The sequence below is a fragment of the Pomacea canaliculata genome, linkage group LG7 (assembly GCF_003073045.1).
Source record: "Pomacea canaliculata isolate SZHN2017 linkage group LG7, ASM307304v1, whole genome shotgun sequence".
In the NCBI taxonomy this organism is placed as follows: Eukaryota; Metazoa; Mollusca; class Gastropoda; order Architaenioglossa; family Ampullariidae; genus Pomacea; species Pomacea canaliculata.
This window is the reverse complement of record NC_037596.1, coordinates 14,237,429-14,261,418: the sequence shown is the minus strand read 5'-3', so window position 1 is coordinate 14,261,418 and position 23,990 is coordinate 14,237,429. Positions and strand designations below refer to the sequence as shown.

Sequence of the window (23,990 nt, the reverse complement as noted above, 5' to 3'; positions counted from 1 at the left end):
CTTATCTGTGTTTTCCCCCGAAATGGTGGCAAAAATGTTCAGCCATTCACTTGATCAACTCTAGTGATTCTGTACCAGGTTGAGGTGACCTAAGGTCAGCAACTGTATCTACTGGGAATGTGTGTGTGAGAAATTATTTCAAGATGTATATGTATCATCTCTAGTACGAACACTATCTGGTATTGCCCTTGTGGATTAATTCAGTTGTTGAGCCAGCTTGCTTTCTCATCACACCCCTTCCTCGTTCATCCTCATCCTCTCCCAGCGCGAAATCATCGCCAGGTGGAAGCACTTTCCCATGGAATACAGCCAGTCAAGAACTCTCGTCCCGTGTGTTTGCAACACTGTTAACCACACTCGGACTACATGTGCATGTTCAAGCTACTGTTAAAATTTATTGCCAGGACGCTCGGTGGCGACCCTACAGCGCAAAGAAAAAGATGATTCACGAACAAGAGCAACCTTCTCAAGATAAATGTAAAATGAAGAGATGAAGAACCTCCTCGTTTAATGAGCAGCTAGCCGTAAAACTACCCGCGCTTCCTGTTCCCCCACTCTCCCTCATACTGCCGAACTAAAAATTGTGAATTATCAAGATAGTTAAAGATATTTTTTTTTTTTTTTTTGTTTGAATTCTCCTTCGCTAGGTTATACTCTCAAACCAGTTTTCACAACTAAGGTCGTGATGTCCCCCAAGTCTCAATTTTTTTGTTTTAAAAATTATTTTAATGAAATGTTTGTTGGCCACGTGTCTCTCTCTCCGTCTTCAGAAGGGGAATCCATGGAGAATGTGCTCTAGACCACAGATAAAAGCTGGTGAAGGTACCAGTGTCGTCTTCTTATAAATATGAATGTTTAGTCGGCAGTGAGATAAAAAATTATTTTATTATCTGTACCTATTTGCTATCATTCAAGAAAATGGTTGGAGTCATTTCTACTGTCATTCTCTCGTCGAAGTAATGTTAAATTACTGTCTTCTCGAGCTGCTTTACTGTCTCTCGTCCCAACATCTCAAACAAACCGAAAACAACCGCCAAAGATGCTTCCGGTCGCTGTCATCATCCAGCCAACCGGAGCTATGCACGGAATGAAGATTACTCATGTATATTATTATTATTAGAACATTCAAGACTAAATTTAATTCCCCAACATTATGTAAGCCCTCGTGAAGCTGCCTGGGTAGTGAGGTGTGGAGGTGAGTCTGTCGCCCATCACCCCATAGGTCAAGGTCAGGCAAGGACGCAAAAGCTTGAGGAAGGAAGATAACCGATGGAAAGATTGGGGCTGCGATAGCAAGAATACGCGGAAAACTATCTTCACCCTTCTGAGAAAGGCCATGAAATTAAAATATGACTTCTGTGTCTTGTTTCTGTGTATGTTGTCTTTACACAGAAATGCCTAATCTTCACAGGAACTCGGGGGTCACCTTCAGAGTTCACAGTTCAGGCTGAACTCACTCCTGTGTTGATAACCTCTTCATAAATTTCAGGTGGACACAAAATCGTTCAGTAAATCATTGGATTTACTATGTATTTATTGCCACAAATCTGCTAAACATAGACGCTATGACAAATATCCTGAACTGAAAAAAACCCAATCCTCAGTCTAACCCCAAGCCTGGTCCTTACCCAAACTCTAACCCAACTTCTTCCACTTTGTAAAATCGTTATTTCAGACTGAATATTTCTATAGCTGTGCCATGGAACTTGCATCTTGTGCATCTTTTTAACACAAAAATAATTATACAAGTAAAGATTCATATAAAACTATAAACATTTCACAACAGATGCTTGCCAAAGGTACAGACTAAACAAAATCAAACTGCCAGATGTTATCCCAAAATATTTTCTCAATATACCAACAAACTGAAATCTTCCCATACCAAAAATCTGGAGTAAATTGCACACTCCTTCAACTGAGATAACCAAGAAAGTGCTCAGTATCAAAAGGTACATAAGGTACTAAATAAAAGTAATCCAGCAAAGATTTTAAATGACTGCTTAATACCCAAATAATAAAACTTTTAAAGCTTTCAAACCATGTTGTGTTTTTGTATGCAGGATTTTCTGGAAAGTGACAAGGAAAATTACTGTCACTTCCATCAGGAAACTCAAATGGGACTCCAAAAGTCCATTTAGCAGGAAACAACATTTAGAGAACCCTGACAACTGTCACAAGTCTTTGAATGGAAACTACTGCCGCTTCTATCTGAAACACTTTGAATCAATCACAATGGGACCCATATAAAAACTTATCTAAATCTGTCTGCAAATGTATATTGCCGTATTACAATGACTGTTACAGTCATAAATACCTACAACCAAATTGAGGAAACCTGAAATGGCAACCATCAATCCACATGATGCGGACAGATAAGAAGGGAAATTACTCTGCTCTATGCTATTCCAAAATGTTGCCCACAATATCTTAATGGTGCCCCCTACTGTGTAAATCACAGCTTGCAATATATATCATCAACTTGTTGATCAATAGCAAATAATTAAAATCACACAAAAATTATTACCAAAAAGCTGATATGACTATCTGCGTTCGAAGGCCCAATAAAAGTAAGCATTCATGTTTCACATCTCGGAGCTATATGCTTTTTAATTTTCTTTACCTGCCGGTTGCCCAACCTGATTTTTTTTCTGGAAACAAAACTTTAGAAAGTGAACGATGGAATGCGAAAGACTGTTTCTCAGGGGCCTAGCCGGCAGTTGCATGACATAACGACAGTTCAAGGATTATAGAAAAAAGACAAAAAATGAAATTCAAATTCTCTTATTGCTAAACTTTATTAGCAAATACAACAGGTACAGCTACTCACGATGTCATAATCAGATACAAGTCCTTACAAAGGCAAACAAGACAAACATATTAATAGCAACAAGTTGGTAATCTTCTAAAGACAAATCAAAAGAGAGAACAATTAGCATGAATAAAAAGCCCTCAAAACATTTTTCTGCTTTACTGTGCGCAAGTCATATGGTAAGTAAGTATAGCTGAAAATAAATGAGGATAAATCAATTTTGTTAAACTGGCTCAATACTGAGACATTTGCAATGTTACAAAACAGTCCGTAGCACTTATCATTATACGTGTTAAATAAAACTTGACTTGCTCCCCGAGCATTACTTATTATGGGAAATATCAAATAAATCGAACTTTAAATGCTTAGTGGAATGGCTCATACAGGATACAAAATAGATAAGTTAAATTAAAAATGTTATACTCTGATTCATTTAAATTTAAATATTTCTACAAGCAAAGAGGAGATAACTGGAATGAGAGGTACCTGTTGAAGCATGCGCAGCTCGAGTTATGTCTCTTGTTCGCTGCTGTGGTACAAAGATTTTAAAGAATTGTGCCAGTTCACACACTAACCCATAATGGAAAATGTATAAAGAGCACTTACCAAGGAAGGTTAATGATAATACACTAGTTACGAGTCCTCATGTTTGCGATCAAGTGCAACTGCCCACAGACTGCACTCAACACCATGGTGGTAGTGGCAGTCTCAGACAAGCAACTGGGGCCGCAGTCATACTCCAACTGGTCAACCTGACCTTGCGCATGCGTGTACCCATCTGACAACCACCGTAGCCATCTTCCCCACCCACCCCCAACCATGCATTTCCAAATTTCAGCAGTCACAGAGGCAGGTAACACACATCGAGCTATGTAATAACAGCGATGCGCAGTGCAAAACGTGCGCATAGGTGCATACTACTCCTGTCGAGCTTTGCAAATTTCAAATCCGATTTTCTATAAACAATATAAAGTATGTGTGCACACAATTTTTTCCCGCGCTGGGCATGGTCGTTGCCTCTGAGCTCCCGCTCCTACTTGAAAGCTAAGGCAGGCAGGGTCGAGACGCCCATGTCTGGGCTGCAAGAAGCCTATACTTCTCACACCAGACATGCTCCTTCACAAATGACAAAAGCGTTTGACTGAAGGAGATGATGACATAAAGAGGGCTTTGACTGTACCTTAGAGCTTGTGTCTATGTGAACTGTTCAGGTGTGTCCTATGTTATGCAGTCAGTAGAGCTGCAGAATTCCGGCTCAAGCAGACTTGTAAGCAGGCAAGCGTTGGCTCCACAACTACATCTGTAAGTGCGCACAAATCTACAAGTCACTGAAAGTTGCAGAAATATATGCACTGTGTGCACACATGTAAAACTCCTTAAGTTTCTGCACACATTTTTTGCAGAACCTGCTTGACATTATGTATAACACTCTGCTTTATTGTATTTGTCTCTACATTGACAACAAAGACACGAGTCACCTTAATTTTGTACTGATATTCAAATATTTCATTCCGAATCAACAGTATATTTACATTGATAAAATAAATATTGCGCATTAAGATATAGTCGAGGATTTCTGATTTTTCACTGAAAATGAAAAGAATGTTTTAACAGCTGCTTAGTCGAATCCTATTTGAAAAGTGACCACTGCGCAGACATATGCGCAGACAGCTAGGTAGTGCAGGGTGCAAGCCTGCGCACTGAAAAAAGAGACAACAGTTGCGGTGCAAGTCTGTAATGGCATGTGCTTCAGCCCATCCTCCCGCCAAACGGCAGCCATCTTGTACCCACCCCGTCCTCCAAACACATTACTCTCCATATAGCTAACAACCATGTCACATGTGTCAGCTTATAGAAATGCATATACTAATATACAACCATTCTCTTTGCACATGGTATACCACCTCAGCTATACCTTCAATTGTTATTTAGACTATTCTCCTCAGAGCAACACCAGACAGGAGCATTATGACAATTAAATGCCCATGGTGAACAACTTGTACACATGAAGATACACTAGCGTGTCAAAGGTAACTGGTTTTTGTATAGTTTTCGTGGTTAGCAAGCCACGCAGATTAGACGTGCGATGGAAATAGCCTATGTCAAGTTTGTTACACTACAATGACTGCACATTCTGGGCACACAAGCTGCAGTCAAGCTGCCTGCAGTCATTTACAGGGCGTACAGAACCAACATGCTGGATGCACTTCAAAAATATGCACTTTTATGGGAACCAAGCCTGCTTTGCGCAGGTATGCATGGCCAGGATACATAAGAATTCAGGTCTATTGAGTTGTTCGACATAAAGAAAGCATTTGATAGCAGTCTGAGCACATGCATGTGACCAGTGACTATATGAGTATGACAGAGGCGCAGGACCGGGCCATGTCATGGCCACCTCATTTTTCATTTCAACATCCGCAAGGTACCTATCCTGTTTGTGGGCCTGAAGCTTGTCATAGAACTTCACATAAAAAACCGGTGAAACTTTAATGTGAAGATTCCATTTATGTTAATTTCAGCTGGGCTGCTAGGCACATACGCAGGTAGACAAAGCACAAATAGAAGGACAGATGGCAGAAGAGCACATGGAGGCCTGGTCTATGCAGAGCACGCCATACCATGATGAAGTAGCATTGCGAGCACAAGTAGGCTGGCAGACAGTCCCATAAATGCAGATTTAAAAATGGAGGTAAGAGAATCAATGTTTAAACGCTTTGTTTTTAATGCAATGTCTGATTCACCAGTTCCCCCCACAAAGGTAACAATAATAAGTTACTGGTTATATGTCACGTACAGTATAAGCAAAGAAACAGCACGAAGAAACTTACCATTTATGGTTATCCAAATTTGAACATATCCATCTGACAGTGAGCACAATCCTAAGTAAATGAAGTGGCAGTGGTCTAAAATCCAGACAAGCTGAAGCTGGAGAGAAGGAGAAGCAGTAAGCACAGAAATACTAACACAAGGTCGCTCGGTGACATGGGTGAAATGCTTCCCCTATTGAGGCCACTATATGCTAACCATGAAAATCCACTTTCTCCACCTCTAACCCCCTCCTCAGACAGAGTGGTACCCTGCTTGCTAACCCAACAGCCTGTCATGTCCAACTGCGGGTACCACGTGGGCTCCCTGAACAACCTGGTGGGGTAGGCATCTCCTCAAAAGCCAGGTTGGTGCAGCAGAGCACAGCAATTCATGGCGGCCGCCTATCTGGTAGAAAGGTCATGAAAGGAGGAAGTAACTGTGTAATACACCCAGAGAGGCCCACGTGACTTGCCCATGCCGGGAAGGCAGGCTACAGCGGCACAGCATGGTAAGCCCACAACAGCCATGTTGTGTGTCTTCCAAATGTCTTTTCTGAAATAAAATAGTTCTCTTTCACTCTGTAACTTGTTTGTAACCTTCTCCCTCTCACGAATACTCTCAGTTCTTGCATCTTTTCTCCATTTCATGCCTGGCTCCTCCTTTGAGGAACTGAAATCTTTGCTTCAAGGACAGGCCCAGCCACTTACTGAAGGCAGTTTAAGCTAGCACCCATTTTCACAATCATGATTGGAGCTTTATCTGCAAACAATCCGTCCCAGCACTTCCTAAAGGTATTTACCTGTGCTCAGAAACTGAATCAACTTGCTGGACCATACACAAAGCAGCTAGAGGCATGCTTTTTATTTTCTTTTAGTGGCACATGGGTTATGGCCCAAGAACTAAATATGTGAGGTATGAATATTTGCACAGTCAAAAAATATACATTCTCTCTCTCATGCCCTTTCTCCTTTCAAAAGAAAAACCTAAGCAGCTCAAACCATGCACAAGCCAGGCCTGGTTGAGCCAGCTTGCCGCCAAAAGGTTTCTTCCATGTCTCTTCCAACAGTTAGCCCACACATCCACAGCCTGCCTCTGGGAACCTTTTCAACTAACTCCCAGGTTTAAACCTGTCCTCCCTAGCTCCTTTGAGCTTGGCCCATGACCTGGTTTGGCCTAGATTCTGCTTAATAGAATGTTATCAAATGTGATCCCATCTAGAGCACTGTAGAATCCAGCGCATTTAAAGTTGTAAGTACTGGCCATGGAACCTTATCAGCACATTTTATGTACACATCTTAGGCTCACGTGCTCCTAACAAGACAGGAGACCACCAGTTGCATCACATCTCACAGCCATTTCAAATTTAAAGGCTTGAAACCCAAACTTTCACACAGGAATGTACACATCACAAAGTCTGGCAAAGAGCATCATGTGACACTGCCATTGTTGTCTGCAGTTAGTCTCTAAGGCTGCTTTTTATTTTTGCAGGTCTGCAACCTAACATATGGCAAAGCTGCCAGAGAAAGAGAGAGGAAAGAAAGAGAATGGATCTCCTTGCACATATGGAGAAGCTGCTAGGGAAAGAGTGAGAGAGAAAGAGCGAGAAAAAGGCAGAGAAAGAGAGCGGTCTCTGTGCAAGATCCGACATTTGTCTCCTTGTGTGATAGCCTCCTACTGGCTCGCTGACGTCAGCCACAAAAGTAGCTTCTGGGCCATCAGTCGATGGCACAAACAGGCCACCACCACCACCACTGCCGCCGCCTCCTTCGCCGGCAGGATCATGCACAGCCACCGGTCACACACCGAACTAACGACATGGCTGCCGCACGGTGCCCTCCCCTCCTCTCGCCGACGAACAATGAAAACTTTCGTTCGAGTGCACGCATCCCCATATGAACCGAGGGCTCTTAGGCAACTGTGGCGGGCAGACGATTTGAACGAATAATGGCGGGAGGGTGAACCGACATAAAAATTTATATCTAGTTACTCAATAGCGTGTATGTGTGTGTGTACGCGCGCGTGGTCGCCTTGGTGACAGGGATGAGGTAGGCCCAAACCTTAATACATCGGGTGGACATGAAACCAGTCAGGCAAAACTCGAAGCGTGGCGTAATTTTTTTTTTTTTTTTTAAATTTTCAAGCCTGTTGTTTTTGAAGATTGCGCCCACCAGTGGCTGGTGGCAGGGCCGAGAGTTTTGTGATAGGAGGGTAGGTTCGAAACTGCCTTGGCACCCATTGGTTGGCACGGGGCGACGCAGACACGGCAAAGCCAGCCAGCCTTCCAGCCAGTTGCCAAGACTTGAGGCTCGCACACATTTTTAGGTCACTAGGCCGCCAAGCTCAAACACAGCTTCCCCCCCACCACCCGCCCTCCTCCTCCAGACACGCGCGAGCGCACGCATGCACGCATGTACACACACAGACATACACCAGGCGCGTGCATCCTCCCTCACCTTCCTCCTCCCTCCCACTACACCGACCGACAGCAGACGCACGTTTTGCGGGGGTGGGGGATCCATCCGTTCGCTATCTTCCAGATAAAAGAAATAAAGAACGATTTTTGATACACAAACCCGATGATACACTTTTGAAATAAAACTGCCGGAGGGTGTCGGGGGACGTGGAAGGAGGAGAGGAGGAGTTGTAGCAGCAATCGTACAGGCGGCTAACTCCACGACAGCTTCATCCCATTCATTAATGTACACCACCAAAAAAAAAAATCAACACCAACCACAAAGATGCCACGCACGCATGCAGACACAAAATCCCAACTTACCATACAAGGTTTGCCGAAGAGTCTGGTGTGTAGGCTGGCTTCACGAATGAAGAAAGAAAAGAAACCCAAAAGGAAGAATGAAAAAAATCAATCCATCTGAAAGAACGGCACAAAAAAACGGGCGGCCTCCATGTTGTTAGCATCCAGTGGGGAGAACCTGACTGAATGACCCGTTCGACTATAGTCGTATGCACAGCACTCGCGACCATGCTGCAGCATCAGCGGCTAACTTTCCAGCACGTCAGCAACCTACACCGCACAAGCCTCGTTTTTATTGAAGTGTTTTTCTTTCTTTTTTTTTCTGAGCGTGCGTCTCCTGTTCCTTTCTTCCCCGCGACACTTTTTTTTTTGTTGTTGGTAGCAGTCGTTGATCAACATCATTTCAAACTTGTTTCAAACTGAAACCGAACACAATCACTACAGCAGGCGAACACACTGACACCGAACAAGGTCATCAAGTCTACTACTCGGCCACCGACTTGGCGACTCCCAAGCCCACATCTACCTCCACCAGTCCAGCGCTGGTTTTTGTTGTTGTTATTGTTGTTTGTTTTTTTAATCCAACAGTTCTAATTTTCTCCACGGTTTCAATGCAGGATCGGAAATGACATCCAGTGAAGCCGCTAACCATCAGCTGGAACCTCCAAGGGTCATGTCCTCTGCTGGACACAACAACCGGCATCTGGCTTCTGTCTGCGGTCATCCTGGCTGCCAGATAGCCGAGACTGCCGGACAGTGGCCAGCGTTCGGGATGTCCGTGCTGTAAGGTGTGGGCCAGCCAGTCCACAAGCGGAAGGAGTCAAAAGGGGGGAGGGAAGGGGAGGAGAAAAATCGAAGACGACAGACGACATAAGCACATACGCCGAGGATGCTGGTGTATTGTAAAAAGTCGTAATTAGAACGTGCGCACCAGGCTACGCCATATAGACTGCTGAAGTAAAGGTGGCTGAAAGAAACCAGGGAGTCAGGGCGAAAGAGAGCGAGAGACAGAGAGAGAGAGAAAGCGCAAGCGAGCGAGTGGGAGAAAATGGAGGGGGAGAGAGAGAGATAGAGCGCGCGCGCGAGCAAAACAGACCACGAGAAACGCGCCAAGGTCAGCGACTCCGCGTGACCCGACCTGACCTGACCCGCCCGCTTCGCGTCGAGCCAGCCAATCGCAGCTTGCGACGGGAAACCTCCGGCCCTGGCAACGCGGTTTGGCGGCGAGGCGGGTTGCCTGTTCCTCGACTACGGTTTTACTCCGCAGTCGGCAATGTAGTGGGTTCTCCCTACAAGCTATTCTAGTCCCTGCCTGCCTCTTGCTGCTAACTGCAACCACCACCGCCACTACCCGCCTACATCATCATCATTACCGATGCAACCTTGGGCTGCTCTGCATAAAGTCGCCACTTGCCTGTTGCTAGGGCCGCTCGTAAACCCCCTGTTGCTCCGCCGGCGAAGTTGTGTAATGTATCTGACTACTGCACCATTGGCATGGAGGGATTTTTTTTTTCTATTTATTTTTTTTTTTTTCATTTTCTAGCAATGAGAGCTTTCAACGCGGCCTTAACCCACTCCGCCACCCCCACTGCGGTGCATGTTTAGCTCGCCACGGTGACAACACGATGTCCACCCTCCCTGCAGCATGACCACGTGCACGAGGTTGGGGGTTTTGCAGGATGGAGGCGGCTGTGACGAGATTTAAATACCCGAGTACCCGCAGCCCTGGCGGGAACACAGTGAACGAGACCGAGCTGTCCGCATGTGACAACAGGTGAATCCTTCAGCCAGCAACAACCCTCGCAGTCAGGCAAAAGAGGATCACAGGCCCAAGTCGTGAACTGGGCTGTTATAACCTTTTTTTTCTTTCCCAAAAACTTGTTGCCTAGCAACAAGGGTCTTTTTTTTTTTCTTTTTGTCGCCGGCCACCACCGAAATCACTGGATGACACAAGCAAGAGAGAGAGAGAAAAGGAGAGGCAGAAAGAGAGAGCAAACCAGAAACTAGGTGGTGTGAAGAGGGATATGCCTGGATGGGGTTTGACTAATTGATGCAGAAACCAGTAAATGTGAAAAAGAAAACTGATGACACCAATTCTGTTTCTGTATAGTCAACAACTAGGCTTGTGAGTACAGGCAGATACCGCTGAGAACACAGAACAGGAAGGAACATGCTGAGTGGAACAGTTCAACATTGGATGGTTTTTTCAATCACAATTTACAAATAGTTTCTATCTCTAAGAAACATATATGCATATACATACTCTCACATCTCATATTGCTAAACATGTTCTTTCTGTAATGTAGTCTTATTTCAATCGAAAGGCATGCACACTTTTATTGGATTAAAAAAGTATATAAATTCCACTTCCACCCTTTTATTCACATTGTCATTACATCTGATGACTTTATAGACTTCACAGAGGGATCATTGTTTTGCTCAAAGATAGTAAAATGCTTGGTTCTTTTAGTCCATGCTTAAATAAGTTTATTGACAGCAAACCTGGCTACAGATTGAGGGTGTGACAGCTTCATGAAGCAAGATGGTGAGGACAGCTTTTTTTGTGTTACAGATTCATGTACATGTCACAGAGGTGCTTCTTTGAAACAGTGGATACAGCCTTTTAGTCTGATGACTGGCTTCTGCTAGTCTTTCAAGGATAGAATTATGCTGAGGCTGTTACAGAACATAAATAACAGTGCTTGTATTTCAATTACAAAAAAAAACAGGATCACAGTTGTTGGGACATCATACCAGAATCCCACCCTCCCTCAAACTGCATGATAGATTATGGTCCTCTGAACAGTACACAAGAGAGGAATGCTTCTTGAAGTAACAGCAGTGGAGAAGAAGAAGACAGCGAAATGCAGCCTTTGTGAGGTATCTTCCGGCAGACTGGTGACAGATGACGTACAGACTTCTTAAGGAATGTCTGGCTTTCTAGAGCAGGAACGAAGCATAGACTCACAGATCACAGCATTTACAAGTCGGCATGCAGCTGTATGTACTAAGTTACCTGTGTGTTGAAAACCATATGTTTAGAAGTACCTGTTCATATGCATATGTATATATATATATGTTTGAGACAAACAATTTTCAACCTTGTAAATGCACAATTCTTACACTCTACATGTGTTTATGCATGTGCCTGCACAAATTCTTGCTTTCTTGTGTTGTTATCTCAGTCAAGTGCAGGTTGTCTGAAAATGACAATTACACTTACTCGTAGGCATGAAGCACTTCTTAATGTTAAAAGCAGGCACATCTTTAGTCACTGGTTGCTATGGCCACAATGCCTTATAACAGAGGGTAACTTGAAGTCTGTGTCCCTGTGGTCAAACCTTCCTCCACTGGAGTGGTGTGTAATTTGTTATGCTGAAAAATACTTTCCTAGTGCTGCCTGAACCATTGCTAGTTTGCCAAGTCCACCCTGCTGGCCCTTGTTGAGTGCTGTCCCTTTTTCTGAGCTCACAGGGAGGAGCACATCTGCGGATATATCTTTATTCCTTAGATGTTCTTGCTCATTGCTGTTTGTGCATATTTTATTCTCGTGTTATGGACATATCTCCATACATCCATGCATGAAGCTCTGATGGATTCTAACAAAACCACACTAACTGCAATGTGCACTTACTCCTCGCAGTAAAAAAATCATTTCAAGACTTGTGTTTGTGTGTGCATGCACTTTTATCAACAATTGCAGATATAAGTACACACAACAGCCTCAGTATTGCATGTTGTTAGGAGCTTAATCTCTGAAAGTTTCTTTGGCTGGGTATATCTGAGTAGTCAACTTTTTTTGTTGTTGTAATGTACACCTCTTGTCATGTTGTAATAAAAAAGAAAACCAGCATTTGTTACAGTCACATGACTTTTGATAGTTGCGTGATCACATTTATGTTCATGTTCTAACAGGACCTCATTTAGGTCTTGCAGGACTTCTTTATGCTACTGCCATAATCAAATACCATGAATGTTTCAAAAACAACGTGCATTTTCTATTCTTAACTCCTCTCGATTCTTCCTTCATCGGAACTGTCGCTAACAATGTAAAGTCTAAGACTTAGTTTCTTGCACATCAGATTATTCACTTTTCAAAAGTACAGATGTTTTTGAAGTCCTTTTGAGATTTCAAGTTCTCTTCACCTCAGATGTTCCAAGATATCATTTTTTCTTTTTCAGTTTTTGTTCAGTTGTTTTGGGTCAACTGTGAAAAGCTGCTGAAATGACTAAATACAAGGAAAAAAGCTGAGATGCAAACAATTACTGAACATTTAGGACAGATTACAAAGTTACCATGTTAAAAAGAACTGATGTCCAATGAGACCGATTCACAGAAGGCTTAACCCCTTGTAAAGGATAATCTTAACAACATTCAGAATGTCAGCAACATTGAAGAGTCCTTGTGCAGAATCACAAATGTGCTCGGAATGGTGCAACACCTTTCCCGGTATTCTGTATTGTAAAGGTGTGCACCACTATGTGCTAAGTGTCAAGTCAGGTAAAGTGAACCAGTTCATCATTGTGAACAGATGAAGGATTCTTTCAACTTTTGCAGCACAACTTGTTCTCAAAATTAAGAGCAGACTTTTTTTTATCTAAACATGCACAACAATATTTAAAAAGCTGTGATTTTCTTTGATGTTTTGCATGTATAAAGCTTAGCTCTGAACATTTCCTCAGTGTGAATAACAACCTTGTGCTATGCCTATCACCATTTAATGAACAATACACAATCCTTTTGTTAAACAAACTGCTTTGAAAACACCCTACTCACACAGTAAACTGCAACTTCGTGTGAATTTTGTGTGTCAAACATGGTTGAAAGACCAATACTGGAACAATTTTTAAAATATAGTAACATGCCATTTTCGTAAGCTCAACCATCACCAATAAAGATGTACTTACAAGTGTACTTGTGCTGAGATTATTGTTAGCTATTGTTACTTGATGGTAGATTGTTCTCGCTGCACCAAAGTCAATGCTTTAACCTTTTAATTAATGTATTTTAATATGAACATGTTGACATACATGCTTTTTTTAAAACTACTGGAGAGGAAGGACTTGTTATCAGGTTTTCCTTTTCCCTGTAAATATGTGACCCACACACTAAAATGTGCCTCCTTACACAGACTAAAGGTTTTTCTTTGAAATTTCACCAGTATTCACATTAATAAAAACAACAGGAAAACTTCTGAAGAGCAGAAAGTAACTAGGCCTTTCATTTGCTGTAATCTTTAATAATGGGAGTAAATTTGCTCGTTTCTTTTTCTGCCCCACTTTCTATGCCTTCATTCTCTTCCTCTATGTAATGAAGACATACATTTCAGAAAGACAAAGACAAAATCCCAAACCAACTCTAACCATTTCCCTCTTCCCCTTTTCATGACTGACTTGTCAGTTTCCATTTAGTCTTCTCATTCACTGTAGTCACAGACGGTAAACTTCCCAGAGGAAAGTGCTTGAGCAGATTCAAACTAAAGAGAAATGCTGGTTGTACTAAGCAGCTGATTCACATGGAATCGCAGGACGAGGGGAAAGATCTGTCGATTAGTGTAGGTCATTTGCGGACACACATCAAAATCAAGCTCTGAATGAGACCTGTGGTCTAATTAAAAGAGGGAAGTGTTACTTGACCCTGGGATAATTATCCCTTATCTGCCAAATGTGTCCCTGTAGTTCCCATCTTATCGCTTGCTGTATAACTGATGTCATTCAATGGGTTTCTGAGTACAGGACGAGTTAACAAAGAATACAGACAGCATTCACAATTTTTTTTTATGAAATTTCTTAAGACCTTCTTAACCTATACTCACATGAATATGACTAGATGGCGACCTTTTCATACTTGGCAGCCCTAGTGGCTGAGTTTTCAATCCCGGTTTCTGGAAAACTTCAGATCTTATATCTTTCCTCCATGTTATGTTGTCTATTCTGTCTCATAATTTAACTGTCAACCTTTTTCTTTCCTTCATGTGAATGGCAGCACCTTTTGTTTGGTCCTCTGGTGTGTATATATAATATATTCCCCTACCTGTCTGTGCATATGAAATTTCTTAGCTTACCTAATGTCTATAAATAGTCCATGTATACAGGACATGATTATAAATGTATTCTTTCAGTTCTCTGTCTGTCTTGCATAACAATATGCTTTGTTTCATCTGTGTATTTTACCTTTTAAAATGTGTATAATGCACATAAATATATATACAAGCAATTTATAAATATATATATATTTTCTCTCTTTTATATAGATAAACACATAGACATACAGCTGATGATGTTAATCGGTAGATTTTCTTGTTTAAATTTTCACAAAAATAAGTGCAAATGTAGACAGCATATCCGGCTGTTCGTGCAGAATGTCATCTGGTCATGATTTTAGAGACCATTTGGAGACTTGATCATGCACAACAATGAGCTCCTTGTGGTGTCGAGATATAATAATAATAAAGGTAACCTTTTAAAGACATAGTGCTTTACAAAAAACAAGATACAATCTGCCAGGGGCAGTCATCAATTCTGAACCAAAGTATGAGATGCCAGCCAAAGCTCTTCCCACCCCCATGACTCCTTGTTCCACTTTCCTAACATTCACACTAGTGTTAGTGTATATGCCAGTTATATAAGCACAGCTACTCCACAGAATTTTTTAAAGACCCCGTAGTCTACCTTTTTGTTTTCAGTGTCAGCAATGTTGGCCTGTGCTATTTAGTTCTACTGGTGCATGTGAAATCCTTACGCTCAAGATTACAGTAATTGAAAAACAATGTTGCCGAACCCTTGAAGTAAACAGTTTGTCTCTTTACTGTTCAGAATTTCTTGCTCATCCATGGTGTAGACTTTTTGTTTCAATTAAACATGTTAAAGTTAAATGTACTGTTATCTGCCTGCTGGAGGCTTTGTCCAGACCCATTCCATGTCTGATTGTGCAAGTCACAGGTGTTTTGCCTCACCTGTTAGAGTGGTGCAGCCAAGTATTTTAGGCTCACTCCATACCTGATGATTCATTTAAGAGATTTTTAGATATACTACAGATTTAACAGTGTACTCACCTGGCTTGACCTTAGTCCAAGTTGCATGCTTTAGATATTGAGAAAGATTTCACCCAAGCTCTGGTAATGTAATTCTTGTCAGTGATTTGTCAATTTCTCTTTAAAGTGCTTTTCTACTAGTTCAGCCATTAGCTTAAACATCTCTTTTGAAGATATCCCATCCTGAAAAGCTTTGTTTGCTTGGGTCTTATTCTGCTTATTTTGTGAATTAATCATCCCGTTACCAGCTCACTCATAATAAGATTTGTGCTGGATTAATAAACGGACCTCCAAGAGCAATTCATGGATTCCCTCTCTTGTTTCAGTGTTGTGTTCAAATGAGAATGAATTTCTGCTTGTGCTTTGGTAATCTATCTTGGGATTTCGCCACATGCTTCCAAAATTAGCGAGGTTCTGAACTGGAATATCTGGCTGCTCTGAGTGACAAAGGCAAGCTTGCTTCTCTAATCTAGGAAACTGCACCTGATTGTCTGATCTTGTAGTCTGGGTTACCAAATATTTCTTCCAAACAAATACCTTGAAAGATGGTAGATTGTATCAGACAGCATTCATCGTACTTGTGTCAGCTCCTCCCATGGGTTTCTTCATCCCGACTGGCTGTCTTTAACTTCATTTACTCGCTTGACCTGATCCACCTTCACCATCCCCTTACAAGCACCCCTCACAAAAATTTTAGCAGAAAATTGCTTACTTGCAGATGATTTCTTGCATCATGTGTCAGAAGTCCTCCATGCCAAACAACCACTGTTTGAGACAGAGAGAACAGTTACCTGAATTTGTATGTATACTGGGTACACAGAGGCTTTTTACAAAGAAACTGACAATGAGAAAAGTATTGTACAACAAAAAAAAAAATATAAAGAAACAAAGACACTAAAACATTATCATTGAAAGAGATATGAACAATTAGAAAAAAGATTGTATTTCCTCATTAATATATATTAATTTCTATATAACCTGAATAATTTCAAAATAATCAAGTGTATCAGAACTTTGTGCATATTTGTAAACCAAATAATATAATAAAGATACACATCTGACACATTAAATAAATATTTAAAAAGTGTGGAATTATAAGTGTCTGAGGGATGGATGGCCTTTTCCCACATTGCCCTATGTCTTCGGTCTACTTATATACTTCACAACCACCTCCTTTCTCCCTGACTCAGAGCTACAGCTCGGTCTTTGAATCTGTGAGTGTGTGTTGAGGGTAATCAGTGTCTGCATAACTGTTTTGAGGTGTAACTGGGTCAGGTCAGCGTCTACTGCTGACATCGGAGCTGTGTGAAAAAGTAGGGCGACAGGGCAGATCGGACGCAATGCTGGCAGTCTGGGTTATTTTCAGCTCCCAGTAGTCACACACCACTGGCGACCCCTACCACAACCACTATCCCCCGCCCCTCTCTCTTGTCTGCCTGCCTGGGTCTGCCCCCATCTCCCTTTTTGCCCGAGTTCCCTACAAGGAGATTGAACAAACGAACCAACCAAACACTAAGCTGTTTTCCTTCACATTGGAAAACGAGCGAAAGAATATGTAAAACAAAAAGTTTGTGTAAGTCTCTCACATCCACTTTCTCTCTCGGAGGTTAAGTTACTGCGGTCTCCGTTGTTCCTGGAGTAATCTTGCTCAGAGGTAGTAAGGCCATCGTTGGACTCACAAGCATCTCTACAACAACAACTCGTGAGGTGACTAAATCTTTGGCCCGTGAGTGGAGAGGGACCGTCTGTGCTGTCAGGGAAGTGGGATTTATGTATCGACCGCTGGTCTCACCGAGTCCTGTGCGAGCACAGGCTGCAATCCACTGCCGCACAAAAACAGGGATCATGGCGAGTCAGAATGTGTACACCAGGACATGCAGGTAAGACAGAGCAGTGAACACCAGACAAACTGAGATAAGGGGCCTGGAATCTGTGTAAAACGAATCCTTTTTAATATTTTCGCCACGGTTGTTCTGAATGACTGTTTTATAGACATTCTTTTATATTAAGATAATGTATATGTATGTTTTGTATACAGAGCATGAATTTATTTTTTTAATCTTTCATATGAAATGTAGACATCAAACTGATTGTTCGAATTTTTCATTTCCTGGGATGCCACAGTGAGCTGGTACCCATAAGACGACCTCGCGCTCAACCTCCATGGTAGTGGTTTCGTCTCAACACAATTTATGTCTAACATCGATCCGCTGGCCATTAAGAACCGAATAAATTCTCTCAAAAGACTCAGCTATGTTTTAATCTGGGAATTTGTAATGCTAAACTTTCTGTTGCACTTAATTTGCAAGTTGGAATAGCTCTTATTTTAGATATTTGCGAAGCATTTGATAAAACTAAATAGTAATAAAATACCGATCTGTTTAGAAAGATTGTAATGCTAAACTTTAATGCATTTACTTTAGAACTCAGGGTAGCTGGCACTTTTAAATATCTACAAGACATTTGATAAAAGTCTGGTTTGATTAGCGAGGATACGAGTTGCAGCAAGAGGATAAATCTTAAATGTAAATAGTGGGTTCGGGTCCTTCAGGATTTTGTGACATTTTCCACAGTTCTGTCAGGGTATGCATACTTTCTGTCATTCGGTTTGCAGAGGATTTGCTCGTATAACAATTTACTGCTGATATCATTGTTGCCCAGCTGTAACAAAGTTTTGTTTAATGTTGTCTAATGGTTTTTATTTCAGCCATAGTTGTGAAGACATAAGCGAAAGTATCTGCCTCAGAAAGATGAAAAGATGATACACCCGCCCACCTGGAATCTCTGCACCAATCATGGGGAGAGCGTGCCACTCACGTGCAGCACCCTCCCTTCGCCAAACGATCCACCCTCTCATCGTCCTGACCAACCGCTGACCAACGCTCCACCGGAGGTGACCGCAGTCTTCCCCCAACCGAATGCAAGCAACCGAGTCCTACCGAGGTCTTGACCAACCAAAGGCCGAGCCAGTGACCCGTGCCCTCCACACTGGCCGCATGCCGTGTGCTCTCGTGTGGGACTGAGTTAGCAGATTGGTTATCCGTAGACACAATGATCTGACCAACAGCTCTCCTCCTCCTCTGCCAACTTATTTCCAGTCCTGACTCCTAAACCCAGAAACATTCTCCATGTCTTTGTCCCAACTGCACGTTCCATTTATGTCCAAGCAGAAAGTCTGAGACTGAATTCGGATGAACAGAAGGAAGACGACTTTTGTCAGTCTTCTGACTTTCAGGGAAAAGATGTAATTATTCACGTTTTCCTTTCAACCCTCGAAAACGCTCTGCAAACCCTCTGCCCTTTGACCCTAAATTCGAGGTCATTGCATCCTCTGGTCATCACAGTTGCATCATTGATAGAAAATGAGATGTTACAACAGGCATGAGATGAACATGAAACTAAAGAGAGAGGGAAAGGAGAAAGAGACAAAGAAAGATGTATACAAGTGAGTCAGGGTCAAGAAAGTTGTCTCAAGCAAGTTCAACCCCGGATTAATGAGTTCAGCAATCAGTGGAAGCTGTTTAAGGGCTTCCATTGTGACCATCTCTGTTGTCAGTTGGTCTCCATGTGTGCGTGCGCGCGCGTCTGCGTGTGTGGGTGTGGTCAACCCACCCACCGACTTCCCTCCCTCTCCTCTCCCCCCAGCACACGGCGCACCTAGTTTCCCAGTTGCCCAGATCCTCAAACCTTCGTAACACCCTAACGCTAAGAAAATATTGATGCCACAGCACCTAGTGCGGTGCCCTGCTCTGCCCAGGTCGCAAGGCAGCTAGTTGTTGCCATGGCAGCAACCAATCGTGGATCCGTTTTCAACTCCCTGCCCTACTTCCTGCATGGCGACGGACGTCGAGAGGTGAAGTGCCTCGGCGGACTTTCACGAAGCGCCGAGAGACAAGTGAGTGTGTGGGGAGTTAGGTTGTGTCTTCTCCACCACCACCCACCACCACCACCACCACCACCACCACAACCGACACGCTCCCAACCTTCCATCCATCCATCCACCCACCCCTCAACAATTCCTCCCCAACCCCTCACTGTCCCCTTGCTAGAACGCTACAAGCAACAGACACGGCAAGACAGAAAGAAAGACAAGCGACACGGCTCACCCCACCCTGTCGCCCTCAGAAAAAGTGATGGAAGGAGGGTGATGGTGATGGTGGTGGGGTGTGGGGTGGAAGCAGGGGTCGCGCACGCAAACTGTTGCCTCGCCGCGAGCATCGCGCGCCCATGATACGTCACTTTTGACAGTCCCGTCCCCTCCCCTCACCATCACCCCCTCCTAGCCACTCACTCACTCACCCCCGACAACCCCCATACCCCACACTCTCGCATCCCATCATTCACAGCGTGTTTTCGGACACTGCAGCTACCTGTCGCCTGGATTACAAGTCTGCTGGAGCGGTCAACCCCGCAGGGAAGGGGTTAGTAGGGAGTGGTTCAGGGGGCCGAGGGTCGAATCTTCGCCAAGACACTCGATACACAACAAAGTAATAATACTCGATCCAGTGGATTATCTTACGAGATATGGATACAAAATTTACCTTCAAGGTATTGTTTTTTTTTAATTACCATTAAGTGTGCGTGTGTGTGTTTCGGAGGAGGTGATAATATTCCAAAGTTTTCTAGAATAAATGACCCGGCGACAGCAAATTGATCTTGGAGGTCAGTGTCAACAGTGATATTAAAACTGACAACGGGATGGAGAGAGAGAGAAGGGAGGTAAATACCTTGGAAGAACCGGAAAATAATAATAATAAAACAACCTCCGGTGAAGTGATCGACCCCAAGCTGGTACAAGCAACAGTAATGGGCAGTTGATGACTCGGAAGGAATTTGATGTTTGTTCTAAACACGACTCGTGCTCGTATTTTGTAAACGGCTTCCTATCCTTCCTGCTGGTCCGTTTGTCAATAGTTTTAGTGCTAGTGTGCTTGCACTCGCGAGTTACTGTTTACATTTCTGTATTGTCCATTAAAATATCAATATCTATGATTGCTATGATCAGTCGAATTTATTTCATTAATTTATCAGCTCGGTTGTCTTCTTGGGTTGATGGTTGTTTCCAGAACACGAAGACATTTCACATCCTAAAAATTATAATGTCCAGAATGCCGAGACTCCTTTGTCAGACCAAAACATTTGCGAGCATACCTGTTCCTTGAATATTGTAATCATTTGTAGACTGGTACTAGCCTATTCACCTGCAAGGGATTGTCCAGTAATTGTTATCACTGACGAGGTGTGACAGTATTACGAGTAATGATGTTTGTGAAGGAATGACCGTGATTTCTCTCTGGTAAAGGAGACATAAAGGGTCGGGTGGCAGGGTGGGGAGGTGAGAGTAGACAAAGCAGGAACAGTCGCAAATATACTTTTGTATACCAACAGGTCCAAGTTTGGAAAGTGCAACTCACCAAGCAGCCAAACATCACAAGGGCCGAGCGGAACAGACTGGGGCTGAGGTAAGCAGGCACCACTGGCACCCTACAGGAAACCTCTCAGGGTAGGGGTCTGGACAAGAGCTGGTCCACTTCACACAGGACTCGTGACAACAGCTTCAACCCGATGTCACGGAAGAAGGAAGGAGTGCGAAGGTGAAAATGACCGTTACAGAAAAACGGGTAGAAAAAAGTCGTTGCTGTTTTAATTAATGGGAAGAGAGACACGTTGAGAGATGTTACAAGAAGTCCTTAGTGGAGAGCCAGTAGGGGCAGGATGGATGTTGTTTTTCTTGGGCGTCGTTGTACTCAGAACCACCTGTCCTTGTCCACCCTTTCAGTCGGCGACTACCTTCGCTACTCGGGTACAAGTACGGTTAATGCGAATAACTTTAACCTTTCGTTCCTTTTTTTTTTTTAACGATAATTTTCCTCTGTACTTCTGTCACCAAAACATTAAGGATTGACTGCCTTGGTCTCGTGTTGTTGTTGTTTTTTCTCTGCACGTGACACCTGCTTACAGGGGCGGCCGACTGCTCTGCGGAGATAGAACCTTAGTTGCTGACTCGGCGTAAAATACCCATGTCCTCTTCCCTCTCTTTCTCTCCCTCTGTGTTGGGGGGGTTGGTGGGTAGAATTCCTCCCACTATAGGGAACAGGGTTCAGACTTTTCTAGGAAGAGTGTGATCAGACTGCCAACAATATGGACAGTTGCCAGGACACTAGTCAGAGTGAAGGAGAGGGTTTAAGAATGAAACACACACACATGTACCCGCGATATACTAAAAGGACACGGGTAGGAAACAGAGAAACCATAGCAACAGGCGAGATGCTAGCAGAGAGGGACTCGTGGCCAGGTGCACAGTCGCACTAGCAGGGTGGACCCAGTCAGCTACAGTACTCATAAAACTACCCGTGCTTAGCTGACAGCCACAATGACACCTCACGCGACTGCGCACCCGGCCACAGCAGCTTTTAATTTTAAATTTACTCTTACTCACCCACGTGACACAGACGTCCAATCAGCTCGTGTGAAGCCCTGAAATCAGAAGATGGAAAGTTCACGTGTATATTCAAGCACCTCAAAACACGTGTATGTAAACAAAACAATAAGTCTGAGACAGTAAAGACAATCTTGAATTTTAAACCTTTTTGTTTTTTCCTTAAATGCTCAGTTCATTTATTTTTGCTATAATCAAGGACAGGTTAGAGGTATTTAGCCATAAGCAATAAAAACATTTTGTAGCATTTAAATTTGGTGGAATTAAAAAAAAAACCCAGTGAAGTGTTTCAAATTATAAAATATTTTCATACCAGTGTTAGCTATGTCATCCTAAGTTTGGAGAAGTTAAACAGGGGACACTGCAGACAGGTACTACCCAGTAGTAACACAAAGATTGTAAACTTCTACAGTCATTATTCATCAGAACAGATTCTTGGGTCCAGAAACAAAAATAGAAAAGGAAAACCCAAGCACGCCCAGTCAGCGAGATTACCATCGACTCATATATATATATTTAAATGTGGGTTTAAAAAGGTTTGGAGTTTTGTTGGCCTCCATCCCCTTGCCCAGCTCCTGCTCCCATCATGGCTTCCGTGGCGACCTAACCGTTCGATGAAACCCCGGGCCTTCATTGTGCACCTCTCCCTCCGAGTCCTTATGTCCCACAATGCTGTGCGTGTTTCCCTCAACAAGTGACTTGTGTAAGATTTAACACGCTTACATGCTTACATTCATCAGTTGGCTGTTCTCAGCCTTTCTCTCTCTCACACACACACTGGCCCGAGGAGACAACTTGCTAGAGCCGCAGCCCCAGACTACAGGCCCCTTTCTCTCTAAGTCTAGACAGGGGAGGAAAGGGTGCAGACGAAATGGTCTAGGGGCTGGGAGGGTGCTGGGGCGCGAGAAGGGGTTAGAGAGGGTTGTGGGGGTGTGGGGAGAAAGGGAGGAGCAGACGAGGGCGGGAGGAGGGAGTATGGGAAGATGTAGCAGGCATTGACGAAAATAGCGTCAGGACGTGGGGTGAGTGGGTTTCGACCAATCGCCTGCCGCTCGCAAGCTTTCAAAGGGAGAGAGGGGTGTGACATTGGCAGATGAGTGGGACCGACGGGGATGGGGGGTGGCAGGTAAGTGAGGGGAGGGAGGAGGAGGTATGTTTATGCATGCGGGCTAGACCAGACAGCTACCCACTCACGCAATCCTACCCCTCTACCCCCCTTCACACAGACACCCACACGCAATCCTACCCCCCCTCACACATTCCCCCACTCATGCAATCCTACCCCCCACCACACACACACCTACAGCATTTTGGTTGGCATGTCTGGAGGGGTCCTTGCATTCTAACATACGCGTGTACTTAGCCAAGATTGGTGTTTGGTGGTGGCGACCATACAAAAAGTATGGCAGCCTCCCGGTGGAAAAGATCTAATCATGGAAGAAAATACATTTCAAACTGTCAGCTTTCAAAAATGGAGGGAACGTGGGACTTTCGCAAAGAACACTCAAACCCTTTTTACCTCTTCTCTCTCTCACACACATAAAAATTGCACAAAACTGCATGGCTCGAACTACCACAGGTCTTAGCCCCGGATTTTCTACACTTAAAACTGTCCATGGACCCTAATTTATTGTTCTACATGTTCTACATTCTTATATATATATAAGGGGCATGCAGATGCTAGAACAGTCCAGCTCGAGGTAAAGTTTTCCAAGCTACTTTTGGAAGCCATAAACGGAGGTCTGGAAATCCTTCAGTCCCCCATTGACAACAATCCGCCTTCAAGCTGCTCCGTCGGAACTCTCATTCCAAAACAAATACTGTGTGTCCCATGCTTTTGAAAATACCATGTTTGAAATGTCACTGGTCGTACCGGATGTGAGAACCGTTTGGGCTGAAAACGTTTGGCACACCTGTTCCGCCATCCTGCCTGCACGAGCGGGAAAGTGCTGAGGTCAGGCTTTTGGGAGGAACACACAGCAAATGTGATATTATTCTTACTATTATTATCATCTCCAAGCAATACTGTTGCAACATCCAGCAAGTCTCTTCAAGATTTCAAAACTCCGTTTTCTTCTCTTCTCCTCACTACAATTATCTTCGTAAATAAAATATATATTTTTGCCCATTAGAAATCAAGAA

At 43.3% G+C, this 23,990-nt stretch overlaps 1 long non-coding RNA gene across 1 annotated transcript; it reads right to left on the bottom strand.

The window, feature by feature from the left end:
• Positions 1 to 3,974: 3,974 nt before the first annotated feature.
• LOC112567867 lies at positions 3,975 to 22,040 on the bottom strand. The gene is made up of 3 exons (XR_003099932.1): positions 21,849 to 22,040; positions 5,641 to 16,174; positions 3,975 to 4,109 (listed from the first exon to the last, which is right to left on the bottom strand). It is a non-coding gene; the product is annotated as an uncharacterized LOC112567867 (long non-coding RNA).
• Positions 22,041 to 23,990: the final 1,950 nt, after the last annotated feature.